This window comes from Triticum dicoccoides, chromosome 4B (genome assembly GCF_002162155.2).
Source record: "Triticum dicoccoides isolate Atlit2015 ecotype Zavitan chromosome 4B, WEW_v2.0, whole genome shotgun sequence".
Lineage (NCBI taxonomy): Eukaryota > Viridiplantae > Streptophyta > Magnoliopsida > Poales > Poaceae > Triticum > Triticum dicoccoides.
The window spans coordinates 300,217,243-300,239,496 of NC_041387.1; positions in this window are offsets into that span (position 1 = coordinate 300,217,243).

Genomic DNA, 22,254 nt, shown 5'->3' on the forward strand with positions numbered 1-22,254 from the left:
GCCGTCGCCCTCGTGGCCACCGGCCACCACGCGCGTCTTCGCCATGACGTAGCTCCTCGCCATCATCCGCTACGCCCCCTGGTGCCATCCGCAAGAGCTCGGAGGCGCTAGAGCGCCGTCACACCGCCTTCTTCAACCTCCGTCCGCCTCGGGCCGCCGCACGCCGACGCCGTCTCCGGCCACCTCGACTCTTCCTCGGGCCTTCCCAGCAACGGAAGTGAGCGCCGGACCTCCCCCCTTTCCTTCTCTTCCCTGCTTCTGCCGTTACCCGTAGCTGGTTCCCCCGTCATGCCCGAGCTTGTCGCCATCGTGTGGTTCGCCGCCGTAGCCACGGCTCGCGGAGCTCGTAGCCGGCCACCCCGCCATGCTCAGCACGCTCCCAGAGGCGGGGCAAGCCTTCTGGCTCGCCTCGCCGTGCCCCTAGCAATGTCCCCGCTGTGCACCCGAGCGCCGTCGCTGCTCGTACTCGCCGCTGTCGCTGCAGGCGCACTCCGGCCAAGCCACCACCGCAGTCGGATGCGCGCGAGCCCTACGGTGTCGTAGGTTCAAACCGCGGCCGAAACGGGCCCCTGAGGTCGTTTTCCGGCGAACTCCGGCGAGGAGCCGCCGTGAGAGGGTCGCCGGAGCGACTCCGGCGTCGCCTGCTGACCTGTCCGCCACGCGGCCCTCCTTGTGTCGCTGCCAATGGGCCCCGCGAGCCCCGTTGACTGGGTTGACCCAGTCAACGTGCTGACTGGGCAGCCCAGTGTCATTGACATGCGGGCCCCACAGTTATTCGGTTAATTAAAATGTTTATATAACTAAAGTTAATTAGTTAATCTAATTAGCCACTGACATGTGGGGCCAAACTGCTAATTACCCCCCTGTTCTTTTAAAATAACCCACTGTTAGCACTCTCTCTATGACATGTGGGACCCCCCTGGTCAACTTTGACCAGTCAACCGGACTGTTGACTGCTGACGTCACACCTATGTCCTGCTGATGTCATATTTCCTTTTCTGCTAACTTAAATAATTCCAGAAATGGCTTTAATCTTTGAAAATTCATAGAAAATAAACCGTAACTCCGATGAAAATGTTTTCTATATGAAAGTTGCTCAGAAAAATCCAACGAATCCGAATACGCGGTCCGTTCATTTGTCACATGCCCCTAGCATGCTGAACATGGAACTTTCCCCCTCCGGTCATCTGTCTGACACAGGTCCGGAACCGGGAACACCTTCCCGGTTGATTTCCCCCTTCACCTATAACGTCTAGGACCGCGTTAGAGCACGCTTAGCGCTACGTATCGTCATGTCATGCTTAGTGTTACCTCTGTTTGCTATATATTTACTGTTTCTTCCCCCTCTTCTCTCCGGTAGACCCCGAGGCCGCTGATGCCCCGGTGATCGACTATGTCGTCGACAACGACCCCTTCTTGCCAGATCAACCAGGCAAGCCCCCCCTTTGATCATCCCGATATCGCCCATTCCATTCTCTCATGATTGCATTAGATTTTGCTATTGTTATTGTTTGCTCCTATTCTGATGCATAGCCTCCTTTTGTAACCTGCTTATTGTTACCTTACCGGCTTATCCTAAACTGCTTAGTATAGGTTGGTTAGTGATCCATCAGTGACCCCCACCTTGTCCTTGTTGCCCCTGCTTCATCATTGAAGACCCGATCAACAGGATCGAAGACCAGGCCCCTGCACCGCACATCACTTTCCCCTTAGTTGCTCGACACTACTGGGATACTATCGAGTGCCGAGGGTGAGACCTCTACAACACTTCTGATGTTAACCTTGTAGTGTAGCTATTCGGTCGTGGTCATTGAGGGTGATTTCCTCTTTAACCACTTCCGATACGACTCTGTCGTGCAACCCCTCAAGTGTGAACCTCGAGGGTGATTCCTCTACATTCACCTTGATGATTACATTGAGTGGAACCCACCGAGGGTGATTCCTTGGGTTTTCCTCTTGATGTTTGGACACACGGATACTTGGACTTTACAACTGTTACTTGGAAAGTGATGTGGAGACGGGTTGACCTGGAAGGTGCCCGTGAGATAATTACGAGGCGTGGCCGGGCATTCTTAGCCCTTGCCGCAAGTCCTCGAGACGGGGCAATGGGGTCAGCTCTTTCGTGAGGTCTCTGCTTGTTACCGCGCGTTCCTAATCCACTACGATTTGGATATTTGATCCGAGGGGCCTCTGGCCTAATAGCACTAACCATCACGTGGGCATAGTATGGGCGTTCTGCGTCGTATGCATCAGCCGAAGCTTAATAGACGTCAGCGACGGAGCGGCGCGCGCCGGGTTGGACTGGTAAGCTCCTGCCTTTTTAGGGAGGTAGCTAGGTCTCCTCACCGGCCGCGTTCGCAACGTGCAGGAGTTTCCGGGGAGATGGCCCATGACCCCTGGGGGCATAGGTTTAGTCCGGCGTGCTGACCTCTCTGTTAAGTCTAGGTCGGGTTGCGGCGTATTGTTTGGCCGAGGTCGGGCATGACCCTGGAAAGTGTGTCCGGCCGGAGTCAATCGAGCGTGGTGGGTAAGTTGGTGCACCCCTGCAGGGAAGAACTAAACTATGCATAGCCTGTCCTACGGTAACGGACACTTGGAGTTGTATCCCGATCGATACAACTAGAACTGGATACTTGTGATGAGAACTGGATGGTGATGAGGATTTGACTGTGATGATAACTGGATAGTATGGCTCTGGGATTGCTTTCTCGCAGGGAGTCGAGAAAGGATCTCTGGCCGAGGTTGATAACCCTACTACCGCTTTACTTTATGCTACTCTACTCCCTCCTGTTTGCTGCAAGATGGTGGTTTCCAGAAGATGCTAGTCTTCGATAGGACTAGACCTTCTCTCTATTCTGGCATTTCTGCAGCCCAGTCCACATATACAGCCTTCCTTTGATAATGTTGCATATGTAGTGTAGATACTTGCTTGCGAGTACTTTGGATGAGTACTCACGGTTGCTTTGCTCCCCCTTTTCCCCCTTCTTTCTTCTTTCTGGTTGTTGCAACCAGATGGTGGAGTCCAGGAGCCAGATGCCACCTTTGACGATGGCTGCTACCCCGAGGGTGCCTACTACCACGTGACGGACGCCGACGACCAAGAGTAGTTAGGAGGCTCCCAGGCAGGAGGCCTTGCCTTTTCGATCGTTGTTGTTTTGTGCTAGCCTTCTTAAGGCAAACTTGTCTAACTTATGTCTGTACTCAGATTTTGTTTCTTCCGCTGACTCTTGTGTTTTCGAGCTTATGTATTCGAGCCCTCGAGGCCCCTGGCTTGTAATATAAAGCTTGTATTATTTTAATTTGTGTCTAGAGTTGTGTTGTGATATCTTCCCGTGAGTCCTTGATCTTGATCGTACACATTTGCGTGTATGATTAGTGTACGATTGAATCGAGGGCGTCACACAACCCCTATGCATAAGTTCATTGAACCCAAAAGTTGATCACCAAAACATACATCAAGTAGATCATGTGAATATCCCATTGTCACCACAGATAAGCACGACAAGACATACATCAAGTGTTCTCAAATCCTTAAAGACTCAATCCGACAAGACAACTTCAAGGGGAAACTCAATTCATCACAAGAGAGTAGAGGGGGAGAAACATCATAAGATCCAACTATAATATCAAAGCTCGCGATACATCAAGATTGTAACACCTCAAGAACATGAGAGAGAGAGAGATCAAACACATAGCTACTTGTACATACCCTCAGCCCCGAGGGTGAACTACTCCCTCCTCATCATGGAGAGTGCCGGGATGATGAAGATGGCCACTGATGATGGATCCCCCCTCCGGCAGGGTGCCGGAACAGGGTCCCGATTTGTTTTTGGTGGCTACAGAGGCTTGCGGCGGCAGAACTCCCGATCTATTGTGCTCCTCGTTGTTTTTAGGGTATTTGGATATATATAGGCGAAAGAAGTTGATCAGGGGAGCCACGAGGGGCCCACGAGGGTGGGGGGCACGCCCAGGGGGGTAGGGCGCGCCTCCATGCCACATGGCTTCCTCGTTTCTTCCCTGACGTATACTCCAAGTCTCCTAGATTGCTTCCGTTCCAAAAATAACTTTCCCGAAGGTTTCATTCCGTTTGATATTCCTTTTCTTCGAAACACTGAAATAGGCAAGAAAACAACAATTTGGGTTGGGCCTCCGGTTAGTAGGTTAGTCCCCAAAATATGATAAAAGTGTATAATAAAGCCCATAAACTTCAAAAACAGATAATATAATGGCATGAATACTTCATAAATTATAGATACGTTGGAGACGTATCAGTGATGAAGGTGTGGAAGTAGTGTCCTTCTTCCTTAGCTGGCGCTTGATCGTGGAATTTTCCTCCCTTAAGTCATCGATCTCCTGCTCAAGCCTTAATATATTTCTGCATAGTTCCTGCTTGTTTTCCTGCAAGAGACGAAAAGGCAGAAACTCGATCTTAGGTTTCTTTGCTTTATTAGGGAGACTTGACTTTTTGAACTCCACGTGCATGTCTAGGTTGGGGTAGTGGGACTTCCTCTTCATCTGAGCTTGTCTCTTCCTTTCCCTTCAGACCATAGTCTTCTTCTTCCTCCCTGGTCCAACCATAATGCTTCACATCCTTGTAAACCCTTGGGTTTGCGACATAATCAGCTACATAGCTCTCCCCCTCCGAATCTTCGGACGACATATTTTCATATCTTCCAGGCAAAACAAAATGAAACAAGAACAAGGGGTATTTCCATGGTACGTTGGTCAAAACCTTCAGAAGATTATATAATGATTTTTTTACTGACCAAGAGAAGTGTACTACAAGAAAATGGAGTCCAGAGGGCACACGAGGTGGCCACAAGCCAGAGAGGCGCACCCAGGGGGTAGGGCGCGCCCCCAAGGCTTGTCGCCTCCTCATGCACTTTTTGGACTACTTTTTGTTTTTCTATTTTTTTAACATTCCAAAACAGAGTAAAATGCCATTGGAAACATTCTGGTAGGTCTCCCTTATGTACTCCTCAGGTGTTATGGTATTAATAATATTGGTCTCAACATTTATTGATAGAGGCGGGGTGTCCCGATCTTTCGATGAGATGATAACTATCGATTATGGAGTCGACTTTGACGATCCGACTACAAACATGCATGACGTTGCACCTTAGCAATCACTAAACCAACTCTGAGAGGTAATTGACCACGCTGGAGCACGATCAACCTGACCACGAAGGTCTATTCCTGCAAGCAATCAACGAACAAGCAAGAACATGATAAAGCAATCTAAATATTGCGAATATGGATGAAGTATTGATAATGGTGGGGATCCGAAAGCGGTCTTGGTCTGGTCATTCGACACAAACGAAGTACACGAAGTTGCGTTGGCTAACCTTTAACTAAACAAATCCCAAGGAAAAAGCTACTAGATTGATCTACTTATATAGGAGCAAGGGGTGGTGGCCAAGGAGGTGGGAGGACGTCCCAAGGCAGCCTAAAACTAACCCTAGGTCGTACAAGGCTCATGGTCCCAAGTGGAGGTGATGCAACACCTTTGAACTTGTATTTTGACTCGGATTCTGCAGCAGCATTAGATTGTTTGGTCGATAACTCAACACTCCGGACGAATTTTAGGGTGAATACAATTGGGTTGGAAAGAGCACGAAATCTACTTTCCAACAAAAAAACGAATCACCCAATTTGGAGTCTGTATGAAAGAGTTCTTCGTGTTTTGAGTCATGTATGTATGTGCAGTCCGGATCTGAATCCTGAACGTGAGAGACTTGGACTCTATCTTCTCTTGGCCCAAAACGTGAGAGGACTTATTGAACAGCGGTTAAACATCTCTTTTCCCTTTATTTTCATATGTTGATTGCACAAATGTACCATACAACTGCAATTAGAAATGACACAAAAGTTTGTGAAGTATTTTTGTCCTGGATGACATAAATAAATTATTGCATAGTTTGCATTAGAAATCGCCTCAAAAATATACATGTATGCAGTATTTTTGGTCGTATCCAAGGTATTCATGTCCTCATCATCCACCCCTTCTTGAAAACAAAGCTGTCCTCGGCGTTGCTTAATCTGAAATGTGGCTAACAAAAGAGACAAGGTATACATCTTGTATATGTATATGTCATCCATTTTTACTTCCCTTGACTTTTGCACATATTACACATGTATACATGAGTAACCTTCATAGTTTATAAAATCTAAAGCCAAAATATTATCACAAATAGAAGGCATGAAAATATTGCAACTCAGTTTGCACATATAAGTGAAGCTCTTATTCATTTCAAAAGGTTGACAATGTTCATCATTAAACCATCCTAACATCGGTGAATAAACCTTATTTGCATCAAATTTACATGCTAATACATGCTTAAATAAACAAACATTCAATAAGTCATTTGACACAGAATCATCACCAAGATTAGAGGTCATATCAAAATAATTCAACATTGGCACAATTATTTTCAAACGGGTTTGATCCAAGTCTGATTTATTCCCTGATTCACATGGTTCTTTCATATTAACAGTTAATTCAATGGGTCCACTCAAAATTGTTGATATTTTAGTTGTTTGATCACATGTAAAGTCAAATTATCAACATAGTCCTCTAACATAGGTGGTGTGATCAAAGTAGTGGGTAGCTGATCAGATGGTGCATATAAATTGACACATGATGTATTCAAGTTAACTAGGCATGCATCATTCTCATGTGAAAGTGGAAACTCTATACCTTTGCCATTACCTCTTATGATCAACTCAAATGATGTAGGCACTCTTGATGGTGATGTGTCACATGGTGGAGATGATGTAGTCCTCGCAACAACGGATGTGGTTGTCATAGTACGCATAGTAGTTGAAGAAACATTTGTATCAACACTTGGAATGTGCATCGTGCACTTGTTCTCCTTGTGAGCAACACGTCATTTTTTTATTTCCTATTCAGCTTTGCAAGCAAGATGAAACAAATGGTCCATAGGATAACACTCTTCATGAATTAGTATCTCTTGAATATCATGGTTTAATCCTCCCCAAAATCTATCCATAAAATATTCTTCACTTTCTTCTAAAAATGAGTGCAACAATGTAGTTTGTCAATCATCATAATATTTTGTTACCATGTCGGTGCCTTGTTTTAAATGTTGTATTTAATCATGCCACGAGCATAATAAACATCAATGAATCTATCTCTCATGACAAGTTTTAAATCATCCAAAGTAGTAGGTATAAAATCAGGGTTTAACCGACAATATTCACTCCACCAAACTAAAGCAAAGCTACTCTAAATGCAGCTTGAAATTTTCCACGCTCATCAAAATTATGGGAAGCAAATATAGCATTTATTTCATACTCCCATTCAATATATAAATAAGGCCTAAAATGACCAATAAATGGTGGCATGAAAACATTAACCTGATTATGTGCATTCTGATGTTGTTGGTCCTCTTGTGACGGTTGTTGTATTTTCTTAGGTGGTGGCAAATCTTCCACGAACGATGAAGCCCAAAAACTAAAAACTCCGAAGCCTGCCATAGTTAGTAGAAAACAAGAAACAAAATCTGAGAATAATGTTCCTATGAACTACTAGGATGTGGTGGTAAAACACTCACAGTATAGCAAATATCAATATATTGCAAGTTCTTACCATGCAGCAGGTGGTGACAGGCAACCAGCGGTGTCAAATAACTCCGAAGATTGAGTAAAGCGATTGCCAGGGGAACATACCTATACACGGTGTAGAAATATGTGGAGTTTGGAAGGCTTAAATATTTGGTAGCAAAAGATTAGCAATAATCAATTCAGAGATGCAAGGTTGAATAAACGCTCAACGACGGTACTGTGCTAGTCCTAGGCTAGACCGGGCTAGAGTTGCGAGCTTAGAACACTAATAAGGTCACGGCATAGCAGAACTAGCATCAGTAAAGGATATAAAGTAGCTCTGGACAGCAATATAAAAGTGAAGATCACAACAACAATAAAGATAATGATATGAAACAACTCCCAAGCAGGATATACCAACAACTTTCTCTCCAACTTTCCTCTGGAAAATTTTGTGCCAATATTTTGATAATTTTTTTTAAGAATGCTACTAACTCAAGCTTTTCAATGCAAAAAGAATCACTCAATTTCGAATTGATATGAGGAGTCAAAGAATTCTAAAACTCGCCTGAAAAACTAGAACAAACTGTATGCATGAACTTCAAAGGGAAAAAAGACCTATTTAGAAGCCGACTTTGAGATGCCAAATATTAATCTAGCTTTTGCAACTATTCAGATGCGTCTCGTCGCTGGCTTTAGTTTTAGTACTTATGGAGCCAAAACGGACTTCGTATGAAAAAGATATGCTTGTTTTACTGAACAATGTGCAAAATAGATTCCAATCTGAATTCAGGTACGAGATTGATTCTAGATAGATCCAAAATTTCTTTTTTTTCTCACTTTTTTTTATTTTTCTTTCTCTCCTGTTTTTCCCTCACTTTTTCTCTTTTTTCTCTCTGCCTTTTTTTTCTCTCTCCCTCTTTCCAAGACAAACTAGATAAGATGCAGATTGGATCAAGCAAAGATGTGAACGACCTCAACTATGATTGTGACAATGAACGATGGGTAGCATGTGGTGGAAATTGATGGATGGGATGGTGGATAGTGGAAGAGATAACAATGCAGCGGCGACGTGACTAATGTGAACAGAACTCAAAACTCTAAACGAACTAGACACTAAGACCAGCAACTCGACACGACGATGCAACCGATAATTGAATATTGCAAACAATGAAAAGAAAATTGCAAAGTCTCAGACTGGCTAGGACAAAGGATGGACAGATCTAACTCTTTTTGTGGCTTTTTCTTGGACAATAGGTAAGAAAATAAATTTAATCTAGGGATAACTTGAAATTCTCACCGAGCAACCTAAAAACTGATACCACTTGATAGAGGCGGGGTGTCCCGATGTTTCGATGAGATGATAATTATCAATTTGATGGAGTCTATTTTGACAATCCGACTGCAAACGTGCACAACATTGCGCCTTAGCAATCGCTAAACCAACTCTGAGAGGTTATTGACCATGCCGGAGCACGATCAACCTGACCACGAAGGTCTATTCCTGCAAGCAATCAAAGAACAAGAAAGACATGATAAAGCAATCTAAATATTGTGAATATGGATGAAGTATTGATAATGGTGGGGATCCGAAATCGTTCTTTGTCTGGTCGTTGGACATAAATGAAGTGCACGAAGTTGCGTTGGCGAACTTTTAACTAAACAAAACAAGGAAAAAGCTACTAGATGGATCGACTTATATAGGAGCAAGGGGTGGCGGCCAAGGAGGTGGGAGGACGTCCCAAGGCAGCCTAAAACTAACCCTAGGTCGTACAAGGCTCATGGGCACAAGTGGAGGTGATGCAACACCTTTGGACTTGTAGTTTGACTCGGATTCTGCTACAGCGTCAGATTGGTTCGTCGATAACTCAACGCTCCAGACGAATTTTAGGGTGAATCCAATTGGGTTAGAAAGAGCACAAAATCTACTTTACAACAAAAAAGAATCACCCAATTCAGAGTCATATGAACGATTTCCTCGGTTTTTGAGTCAGGTATGTATGTGCAGTCCGAATCCGAATCCTGAACGTGGACTTGGACTCTATCTTCTCTTGGCCCAAAAGTGACGTGAGAGGACTTCTTGAACAACACTTAAACATCTTTTTCCCTTTATCTTCATATGTGGATTGTACAAATGTACCATACGCCTGCAATTAGAAATGGCACAAAAGTTTGTGAAGTATTTTTGTCCTGGATGACATAAATAAATTATTGCATAGTTTGCATTAGAAATCACCTCACAAATATAAATGTATGTAATTTTTTTGTCGTATCCAAGATATTCATGTCCTCATCATTTACGGGAGTACCTGAAATATAATGTTTTATTCTTTGCCCATTTACCACCTTTGGGTTAGTGCATGCAGCATTGTTGATTTTGATGGCACCGGAACAATAAACTTCCTCGATAATGTAAGGGCCCTCCCATTTAGAGAGAAGCTTTCCTGCAAAAAAATCTTAAACGGGAATTGTATAGCAAGACAAGGTCACCTACATTAAATTCACACTTTTGTATCCTTTTATGATGCTATCTTTTAACTTTTTTCTTTAAACAATTTGGAATTCTCATAGGCTTGGGTTCTCCATTCACAAAGAGAGCTAATGTCAGATAACCTCTTCTCACCGGCACGTTTGAAATCATAGTTCAGATCTTTAATTGCCCAATAAGCTTTCTGTTCTAGTTCGGGAGGTAAGTGACATGATTTTCCAGAAACCATTTTTATATGCAGACATACCAATAGGGTTCTTATGAGCAGTTCTATAAGCCCATAATGCATCATCAAGTTTCATAGACCAATTCTTTCTGGATTTATTAACATTCTTTTGTAAAATCAACTTTATTTCTCGATTACACAATTCTACTTGACCACTAGACTGAGGGTGATATGGAGATGCAATTATATGGTTAACATAATACTTAGCAAGCAATTTACGGAAAACACCATGAATAAAGTGAGAACCACCATCAGTCATTAAATATCTAGGAACTCCAAACCTCGGGAAAATAACTTCTTTGAGCATTTTAATGGAAGTGTTATGATCAGCACTGCTAGTTGGAATAGCTTGTACCCACTTAGTAACATAATCAATAGCAACCAAAATATGTGTATACCCATTAGAGGAAGGAAAAGGTCCCATATAATCAAATCCCCAAACATCAAATGGTTCAATAACAAGTGAATAATTCATAGGCATTTCCTGACGTCTACTAATATTTCCAATTCTTTGACAGTCATCACAAGATAGGACAAACTTACGAGCATCCTTGAAAAGAGTAGGCCAATAAAAACCAGATTATGATACCTTGTGTGCAGTTCTATCTCTAGCATGGTGTCCTCCGTAGGCCTCGGAGTAAAACTTGCGTAGGATTTGTTCATGTTCATGCTCAGGTACACAACGTATAATAACACCATCTACTCCTTCTATATAAAGGTGTGGGTCATCCCATAAGTAATGTCTTAAATCATAGAAAGACTTTTTATTTTGTTGGTATGTGAAGCTAGGTGGTATAAATTTAGCAACAATATAATTGGCATAATTAGCATACCATGGAGTACTACGAGAAGCATTTATAACACTAATTGTTCATCAGGCAAGCTATCATCAATAGGTAGTGGCTCATCAAGAACATTTTCTAACCTAGACAAGTTGTCTGATACGGTGTTCTCAGCTCCCTTTCTATCAATAATATGCAAATCAAATTCTTGCAGCAGGAGAACCCATCTAATAAGTCTAGGTTTAGCATCCTTATTTTCCATAAGGTATTTAATAGGAGCATGATCGGTGTGAACAGTTACTTTGGAATCAACAATATAAGATCTGAACTTATCACAAGCAAATACAACTCCTAAAAAATATTTTTTAGTAGTAGCATAATTTCTTTGAGCACTGTATAGAGTTTTACTAGCATAATGGATAACATTTAATTTCTTATCAACTCTTTGTCCTAGAACAGCACCAACATCATAATCGCTAGCATCACACATAATCTCAAAGGGTAGGTTCCAATCAGGTGGTTGAACAATAGGTGCAGAAATGAAGGCTTTCTTAAGATTTCAAATGCATCTACACAGTCATCATCAAAAACAAATGGCACATCTTTTTGCAAGAGATTAGTGAGAGGCCTAGAAATTTTAGAGAAGTCTTTAATAAACCTCCTGTAGAAACCAGCATAACCAAGGAAACTTCTTATCCCTTTGATATGTTTAGGACACGACATCTTTTCAATAGCATCTAATTTAGATTTATCAACTTCAATACCTCTTTCAGAAATTTTATGCCCCAAGATAATACCTTCATTTACCATAAAGTGGCACTTCTCCCAATTCAAGAAAAGATTACTTTCTTCACATCTCTGCAAAACCTGATCATGGTTGCTTAAGCAATCATCAAAAGAAGTTCTGTAAATGGAGAAATCATCCATGAAAACCTCAACAATATTTTCACAAAAGTCAGAATATAGTAGTCATACATCTTTGAAAAGTAGCAGGTGCATTACATAAACCAAAAGGCATATGTCTATAAGCAAAGGTACCGAAAGGGCAAGTAAAAGCAGTTTTTTCTTGATCCTCTTGTGACACATGTATTTGAGAGAAACCTTAATAACCATCTAGAAAGCAAAAGTATGTATGTTTTGATAGTCTTTCTTGCATTTGATCAATAAAAGGTAGAGGGTCAACTTTCTAAGATCAATAACCATTCTGTAACATGTGACAATTCTTTGCGGATTCATTTTTATCATTAGGAACAACGGTAATACCTCCCTTCTTAGGGACACAATGAACAAGACTTACCCATCTAATATCAGCATATGGATAAATTATACCTACTTCCAGAAGCTTTAGTATTTCATTTCTTACCACTTCTTTCATTTTAGGATTCAACCGTCACTGGTGATCAACAACTGGTTTAGCATTGGGTTCCATATTAATTTTGTGACGACATAGATTGGGACTATTGCCCTTAAGATCATCCAGAGTATATCCAATAGTTGCATGCTGCTTCTTCAGAGTTTTCAATAATTTCTTTTCTTCATGCTCTGAAAGGTTAGCACTAATAATAACACGATATATCTTTTTCTCATCAATATAAGCATATTTTAGAGTATTAGATAAATGTTTAAGATCGAACATAGGATCACTCTTGGTTGTAGAGGATATCCAAGAGTCTGAACAGGCAAATTGTGTTTCAAAACAGGCATCCGTTTAAAGAAAATCTCAACTAATTCCTTTCTTTCATTAATAAACATATCATTTTCATGGTCTAGCAAATATTGTTCTAAAGGATCAGTAGGAGGCACAACAATAGAAGCAAGACCAAAAATTTCATCTTTACTAGGCAATTATTTATCAAGGGGTTGTCTATGAAATTTGGAGAAATTAAACTCATGAAACACATCCCCAAAACTTACAGTAATAGTTTCTTTCTCACAATCTATTTTGGTATTAACAATGTTGAAGAAAGGTCTACCAAATATAATGGGACAAAAATCACCTTGTGGGGAACCAAGAACAAGAAAATCAGTAGGGTTTTTTATTTTCCTACACAGGACTTGAACATCTCTAACAATCCCAATTAGTGATATGGTATCTCTATTGGCAAGCTTAATAGTGACATCAATATCTTCTATTTTAGCAGGTGCAATATCATTCATAATTTCTAGATATAAAGTAAAGGGAATTGCACTCACACTAGCACCCAAATCACATAAGCCATGATAACAATGATCTCCTATTTTAATAGAAACAACAGGCATGCCAACAACAGATCTATGTTTATCTTTATCGTCAGGTCAAGCAATTCTAGCAGCTTCATCATAGAAATAAATAACATGCCCATTTTATATTATCGACCAAGGGATCTTTAACCATAGCAATACTAGATTCAACTTTAATTTTTTCAGGGGGTGTAGGTGTTCTAGTACAACTCTTACAAACCACAGCTCAAGCTTTAGCATGTTCCTTTATTCTAACAGGGAAAGGTGGTTTCTTAATATAAGCAGTAGGAATAATAGGATTAACATTATAAGTAATAGTTTCATCTTCAGCTTTAATGGGTTCTACTACTTTTACTTCAATGGGAGGATGATATTCAAACCACTTCTCCTTAGGGAGATCAACATGAGTAGCAAATGATTCACAGAAAGAAGCTACTATCTCAGAGTCAAGTCCATATTTCGTGCTAAATTCACGAAAAGCATCGGTATCCCTAAAAGATTTAACACAATCAAACTTGAGGTTTATACCTAAATCCTTACCATCATCGAGTTCCCAATCTTTAGAGTTGCATTTAATTCTTTCCAATAAATCCCATATGAATTCCATAGTCTTCTTGATAAAAGAACTAGTACAAGAAGTATCGAGCATGGATTGATCATTACGAGAAAGCCGACCATAAAAATTCTGAATAATAGTTTCTCTTGAGAGCTCATGATTGGGGCATGAATATAACATTAACTTAAGCCTCCCCCAAGCTTGAGCGATACTTTCTCCTTCACGAGGCCTAAAATTATAAATATAATTCCGATCACGATGAACTAGATGCATAGGATAAAACTTCTGATGAAATTCCAATTTCAATCGGTTGTAATTCCAAGTCCCAATATCATCGCATAGTCTATACCATGTCAATGCCTTCTTCTTCAAAGATAATAGGAAGACCTTCTTCTTGGCTTCATCCTCAGGCAAACCTGCAAGCTTAAATAATCCACAAACTTCATCCACATAGATTAGATGCATATCGGGATGTAATGTTCCATCTCCTGCATAGGGATTAGCAAGCAGTTTCTCTATCATACCCGAAGGAATTTCATAATAAATATTTCCAGTAGGTTGAGGGGCAACTCTTTGATCTTCCGGTCAGGGTGAAGATACCCCAAACAAACCGCTCAAAGGATTATTTTCCATAGCAACAAGTGACAGTAAATTTCAGCACACTATATTTTTTTCCTGACCAAAGGCGCTTCACTCCCCGGCAACGGCGCCAAAAAAGAGTCTTGATGACCCGCAAGTGTAGGGGATCTATCTAGTCCTTTCGATAATTAAGAGTGTCAAACCCAACGAGGAGCAAGAGGAAATGACAAGTGGTTTTCAGCAAGGTATTCTTTTCAAGCACTGAAATTACCGGTAACAGATAGTTTTGTGATAAGATAATTCGTAACGGGTAACAAGTAACAAGTGTAACAAAGGTGCAGCAAGGTGGCCCAATCCTTTTTGTAGCAAAGGACAAGCCTGGAAAAACTCTTATATAAAGCAAAGTGCTCCCGATGACACATGGGAATTATTGTCAAGCTAGTTTTCATCATGCTCATATGATTTGCATTCGTTACTTTGATAATTTGATATGTGGGTGAACCAGTGCTTGGGTGCTTTCCTTAGTTGGACAAGCCTCCCACTTATGATTAACCCCTCTCGCAAGCACCCACAACTATGAAAGAAGAATTAAGATAAATCTAACCATAGCATGAAACATATGGATCCAAATCAGCCCCTTACGAAGCAACGCATAAACTAGGGTTTAAGCTTCTGTCACTCTAGCAACCCATCATCTACTTATTACTTCCGAATTCCTTCCCCTGGGCCCAAATCATGGTGAAGTGTCATGTAGTACACATTCACATAACACCACTAGAGGAAAGGCAACATACATCTCATCAAATATCGAACGAATACCAAGTTCACATGATTACTTATAACAAGACTTCTCCCATGTCCTCAGGAACAAACACAACTACTCACAAAGCATATTCATGTTCATAATCAGAGGGGTATTGAATATCATTAAGGATCTAAACATATGATCTTCCTCGAATAAACCAACTAGCATCAACTACTAGGAGTAATCAACACTACTAGCAACCCAGAGGTACCAATCTGAGGTTTTGAGGCAAAGATCGGATACAAGAGATGAACTAGGGTTTTAGAGGAGATGGTGTTGGTGAAGATGTTGATGGAGATTGACCCCCTCTCAATGATAGGATCATTGGTGATGATGATGGCTTCGATTTCCCCCTCCCGGAGGGAAGTTTCCTTGGCGGAACTACTTTGCCGGAGCCCTAGATTGCTTCTGCCCAGGTTCCGCCTCGAGACGGTGGCGCTTCGTCCCGAAAGCTTCCTCATGATTTTTTCCATATCAAAACCATCCATATAGCAGAAGATGGGGACCGAAGACCTGCCAGGGGGCCCCCAAGCCCTAGGGGCATGCCCAGGGGGTAGGGCGGGGCCCCCAAGCTTATGGCCACCTGGTGGGTCCCTTTGGTATTTTTTCGCCCAATATTTTTTATTTATTCCAAAATAATTCTCCGTAAATTTTCAGGACTTTTGGAGTTGTGCAGAATAGGTCTCTCAGATTTGCTCCTTTCGGGTCCAGAATTCCAGCTGCCGGCATTCTCCCTCTTTGTGTAAACCTTGTAAAAAAGACATAAGTATTGTACCATAATGTGTAATAACAACCCATAGTGCAATAAATATCAATATAAAAGCATGATGCCAAATGGACGTATCATGGCTCGTCATCAGGTTCATTATGTGGGCCATGATTCAAAGTCCAGGAGGCGACTGAAAGAAGAGGTCGGTTATGGCCCAGTATCTGGTGAGCCGGCTCGACAGGAAAGCTGTAAGGAATTTCCTTTACTTGAAGGACAAGATAAGTAGGAAATAGACTAAGACATGGGTCATCATACGACCTAAATTCTGTTGTGACCTCAAGGCCTCAACCTATATATAAAGGGGAGCCCCTGAGGTAGAAAGACTAAGTTACAAGCTCTCGAGTACTAGGTTAGCGAAGTCGCACCCTTGTAATCGAGATCTCAAGCAATAATAAATCAGCAGGAAGTAGGCTATTACCTCGACCGTGAGCAGCCGAACCTGGGTAAACTTGTGTCTCTCGATTTCGGTTAACACCGTTCAAGCTACTACCTAGCTGCGATGGCCTCATGACTAAGTCATTTTTCGAGGACATTTGCGGTGACAAAACCACGACACTCCCCCTGTTACCTAGGACCCACCAGATTTGGAGGTTGACTTGTGGGCCTACTAAGTTGATGCGTACGCAGGGCTTTGTCAACTTAGTCGACAAATGATTCTAGCTGCAGTGACTATTGTATTAACATCCAACGGCCATGCTGCTTCTTCAACCTCTGGTCTTCTTACTTCAGCCGCCCAAACTAGCGTCGGTCGTACCGCCTGCTCTTGCCTCTTGTGGCCGGTTGTGCTGCCGCTTAGGACACACCACCCCACCCTACTCCCATCGCTGGCCAGGCCTTCCCTCTACTCACCCACACCCCGTGTTATTCTCCGGAAACGGCAACCTCACACCGCAGCCGAACCAGTGAACCCTCGTACTCCCCTCTGTTTGGGAAACCACTCCTTCATCTTCTCGGCTTCATGTTGTTCCCTTCCTAGACCTTGTTTTCATCCATTGCCTTGGTGCTCTCAGCGCGGCGTGGTCAACGCGATCAAGGAATGACAGCCATCGGAAGAGGACTGTACGCACTGAGGCTAATAGTTGGACCTACCAGCTACAACTTTGCATGTAAAGAAGTGGCTCCTTATTATGGGCCAAAAACATGAATCCTCCCCCTGACAACTGGGACCTAGCAATATATCTTCGCACGCAAGGAAGTGCGTCCTTATCCTCCCTGCCAGCTAGGACCCACCCGGTCGAAGCGTACGTAGCATTGTCTGTCTGGTCGCGAACGTGTACATACATACTGGTTGTGCGGTCTCTCTACAAGGATGAGCCGTAGCTGCTAAGGAGAGGTAGTAGTTCAGGCGGCCCCTCTAAATCGTGTACACATACGTACAACTACGCTAAAAAAGACGGTCATGTAGGTACATACAGGCATGGTCTCAAACACGTACAACGATGTTGTCCTGTTCATCGACAGCCAACCGGCTAGGTCAGAATGGAGGAAACAACGACATGTTCATCGGGAGCCAAGCGGCTAGGTCAGAACACATCATGTTCATATGGAGCCAACCGGCATGGACGGAACAGCGAGACGGGGTCCTGTTCATCGACTCGGAGTCTAGCATACCGCAAAATGGAGAAAACAGAGTTATCTTCGACCACCTACGGTTGAACCGGGGTCCTGTTCATTAGGAAGGGTCTGGCGTACCGCAAAATGGAGGAAACGAACTTCTGTTCAACTGCCTATGGTCAAAATGGGGTCCTGTTGATCGGGAGGGGTCTGGCGTACCGCAAAATGGAGGAAACAAACGTCTCTTTGAGTGCCTACAGTCGAAACGGTGTCCTATTCATTGGGAGGGATGTGGCATACTGCAAAAATGGGACTCCACGGGCTACTGTTCATCCATAGTCTACTGCCTCGCTCCAGATTCCACGGGCTACTGTTCATCTACTGTCGAGTTCCTCCAGCCTCCACCAGCTACTGTTCATCCAGCCTTCACGGTGTCCTGTTCATCTACCCCAACTGGCTCGGGTGTGGCGGCCTCCTTGGGGTCCTTTCATCTAGCGGCAACCATGGGGTACTGTTTATCCAACCCCCATCGGGAACTATTCATAAACAGACAACCACACGTCTCAATCCACTCGTTTTACATATCGCATGCATGGCAGCAATGGGCACTGTTCATCGACAGGCAACCCAACACCAGCCGGCTCTACATCTCGCACGGGGGCTGATATGTCTCCAACATATCTATAATTTTTGTTTGTTCCATGCTATTATATTAACCGTTTTGGATGTTTATGGGCTTTACTTTACACTTTTATATCATTTTTGGGACTAACCTACTAACCGGAGGCCCAGCCCGAATTGCTGTTTTTTTGCCTATTTCAGTGTTTCGACGAACAGGAATATCAAACGGAGTCCAAACAGAATGAAACCTTCGGGAGCAATCTTTTTGGAACAAACGCAATCCAGGAGACTTGGTGTAGACGTCAAGAAGCAGCCGAGGCGGCCACGAGGCAGAAGGGCGAGCCCCCCACCCTCGTGGGCCCCTCATGGCTCCCCTGACCTACCTCCTTCGCCTATATATATCCACGTACCCCGAAAACATCCAGGAGCACAATGAAAAACTATTTCCACCGCCGCAACCTTCTGTATCAGCAAGATCCCATCTTGGAGCCTTCGCCGGCGCTCCGCTGGAGGGGGAATCGACCACAGAGGGCCTCTACATCATCTCCAAGGCCTCTCCGATGAGTTGTGAGTAGTTTACCATAGACCTTCGGGTCCATAGTTATTAGCTAGATGGCTTCTTCTCTCTCTTTGATTCTCAATACAAAGTTCTCCTTGATCTTCTTCGAGATCTATTCGATGTAACTCTTTTTGCAGTGTGTTTGTCGAGATCCGATGAATTGTGGGTTTCTGATCAAGTTTATCTATGAGAAATAATTGAATCTCCTCTAAATTCTTTTATGTGTGATTGGTTATCTTTGCAAGTCTATTTGAATTATCAGTTTGGTTTGGCCTACTAGATTGATCTTTCTTGCAATGGGAGAAGTGCTTAGCTTTGGGTTCAATCTTGCGATGTCCTTTCCCAATGACAGCAGGGGCAGCAAGGCATGTATTGTATTGTTGCCATCGAGGATAAAAAGATGGGGTTTATATCATATTGCTTGAGTTTATCCCTCTACATCATGTCATCTTGCTTAATGGGTTACTCTGTTCTTATGAACTTAATACTCCAGATGCAGGCAGGGGTCGGTTGATGTGTGGAGTAATAGTAGTAGATGCAGAATCATTTCGATCTACTTGTTGTGGACATGATGCCTATATACATGATCATGCCTAGATATTCTCATAACTATGCACTTTTCTATCAATTGCTCGACAGTAATTTGTCCACCCACAGTAATACTTATGCTATCTTGAGAGAAGCCATTTGTGAAACCTATGACCCCTGGGTCTATCTTTTATCATATAAGTTTCCGATCTAATTTTATTTGCATCTTTACTTTCCAATCTATATCATAAAAATACCAAAAATATTTATCTTATCTTATTATCTCTACCAGATCTCACTTTCGCAAGTTTCCGTGAAGGGATTGACAACCCCTTTATCGCGTTGGTTCTGAGGTTCTTGTTTGTTTGTGTAGGTACGAGGGACTTCTGTGGAGCCTCCTACTAGATTGATACCTTGGTTCTCAAAAACTTAGGGAAATACTTACGTTACTTTGCTGCATCACCCTTTCCTCTTCAAGGGAAAACCAACGCAGTGCTCAAGAGGTAGCAAAAAGGATTTCTGGCGCTGTTATCGGGGAGGTCTTCGCTCAAGTCAAGACATACCAGGTACCCATCACAAACTCATCTCCCTCGCATTACATTATTTGCCATTTGTCTCTCGTTTTCCTCTCCCCCACTTCACCCTTGTTGTTTTATTCGCCCTCTCTTTCACGTTCTCCTCTCTATTTCGCTTTCCTCTTGTGTGCTTGTGCGTTGGATTGCTTGTCACGATGGCGCAAGATAATACCAAATTGTGTGACTTTTCCAATACCAATAATAATGATTTCCTTAGCACTCCAATTGCTCCTCTTAATGATGCTGAATCTCGTGAAATCAATGATGCTTTGTTGAGTCTTCTTATGAAAGATCAATTCTCCGACCTTCCTAGTGAAGATGTCGCTACTCATCGAAATAACTTTGTTGATTTGTGTGATATGCAAAAGAAGAAAGATACGGATAATGATATTGTTAAATTGAAGTTATTTCCATTTTCACTTAGAGATCGTGCTAAAACTTGGTTTTTGTCTTTGCCTAAAAATAGTATTGATTCATGGAATAAGTGCTAAGATGCTTTTATCTCTAAGTATTTTCCTCCCGCTAAGATCATCTCTCTTAGAAATGATATTATGAATTTTAAACAACTTGATCATGAGCATGTTGCCCAATCTTGGGAAAGAATGAAATTAATGATTCGCAATTGCCCTACTCATGGTTTGAATTTATGGATGATCATACGAATTTTTTATGCTGGATTGAATTTTGCTTCTAGAAATCTTTTAGGTTCGGCCGCGAGAGGCACTTTTATGGAAATCACTTTAGGAGAAGCTACAAAACTCCTTGATAATATTATGGTTAATTATTCTCAATGGCACACTGAAAGATCTACTAGTAAAAAAGTTCATGCGATAGAAGAGATTAATGTTTTGAGTGGAAAGATGGATGAACTTATGAAATTGTTTGGTACTAAGAGTGCTCCTATTGATCCCAATGATATGCCTTTGTCTACCTTGATTGAGAATAATAATGAATCTATGGATGTGAATTTTGTTGGTAGGAATAATTTTGCTAACAACGTGTATAGTGGAAGCTTTAATCCTAGGCCATTTCCTAGTAATTCCTCTAATAATTATGGTAATTCCTACAACAACTCTTATGGAAATTTTAATAAGATGCCCTCTGATTTTGAGAATAGTGTTAAAGAATTTATGATCTCTCAAAAGAATTTCAATGCTTTGCTTGAAGAAAAATTGTTTAAAGTTGATGAATTGGCTAGGAATGTTGATAGACTTTCTCTTGGTGTTGATTCTTTGAAACTTAGATCTATTCCACCTAAGCATGATATCAATGAGTCTCTCAAAGTCATGAGAATTTCCATTGATGAGTGCAAAGAAAGAACCACTAGGATGCGTGCTAAGAAAGATTGCTTTGTAAAAGCGTGTTCTTCTAGTTTCCATGAAAATAATGATGAAGATCTAAAAGTTATTGATGTGTCCCCTATTAAATCTTTGTTTTGCAATATGAATCTTGATAATGATGGGACTGGAGATGAGTCAACTTTAGTTAAAAGGCGTCCCAATGATTCAGAGTTTTTAGATCTTGATGCTAAATTTGGTAAAAGTGGGATTGGAGAGGTCAAAACTTTACATAGCATTGAACCCACTATTATGGATTTCAAGAATTTAATTATGATAATTGTTCTTTAATAGATTGTATTTCCTTGTTGCAATCCGTGTTGAATTGTAACATCCCAAAATTCTAAATTTTGGAATGTTATATTAAATAGATAGTTATGCTTGAATGTTTCATTGATTGTGTGAAGTTGAGTGACATTTGAAATTTTTGAAAAGTTAAATGAGAGGGAATAAAAGGACTTTCCCAAACTTTCATTTTGCATTCCTGACCTCCGTGAATTCAAATTCTTTTCACCACAAAACCCTGGAGAGAAGATGACATGACTTCTTCCATTTATTCAAATGACAAGGGGTGTTGAAAATATTTGAATTTCATTTGAAATTATTTCCAATTCATAAACTTCAAGCAACTCAATGATTTTCATGAGAGAAGATAAAATGACTTCTTCAAAACATATGAAATATGAGTTGGGGGTTTAAAAGAATTAAATTCAAAGTTCTTTTGAATTTATTTTCAATTTGGAGTTATTTGAGTTTTATTCAAATTATTTTTCTCCAAAAATAAAATATATGGAAAATAGGGTAACATGATTCCCTACATCAGAAAATTGGAGAGAAATAAATTTGAATTAATTTTGGTGTTTTTTAAAATGATTTTTAGTGGTTTTTACTAAAGCAGTAGCATTGTTTGATTTATTTGAAACTTTGTAGATTTTATTTGAAGCTAGCATAATGTTCATGTTGTAGGAAATAATTTTCTGAAAATTGTGATCTATTATATGCCTATGTAAAAAATTTATTTATTTTGCGTTTATTTTTGTTTTGCTAGAAAAATGTTTAAAGAAAAAACTTTCCGCCAAACTGGGCCGGCCC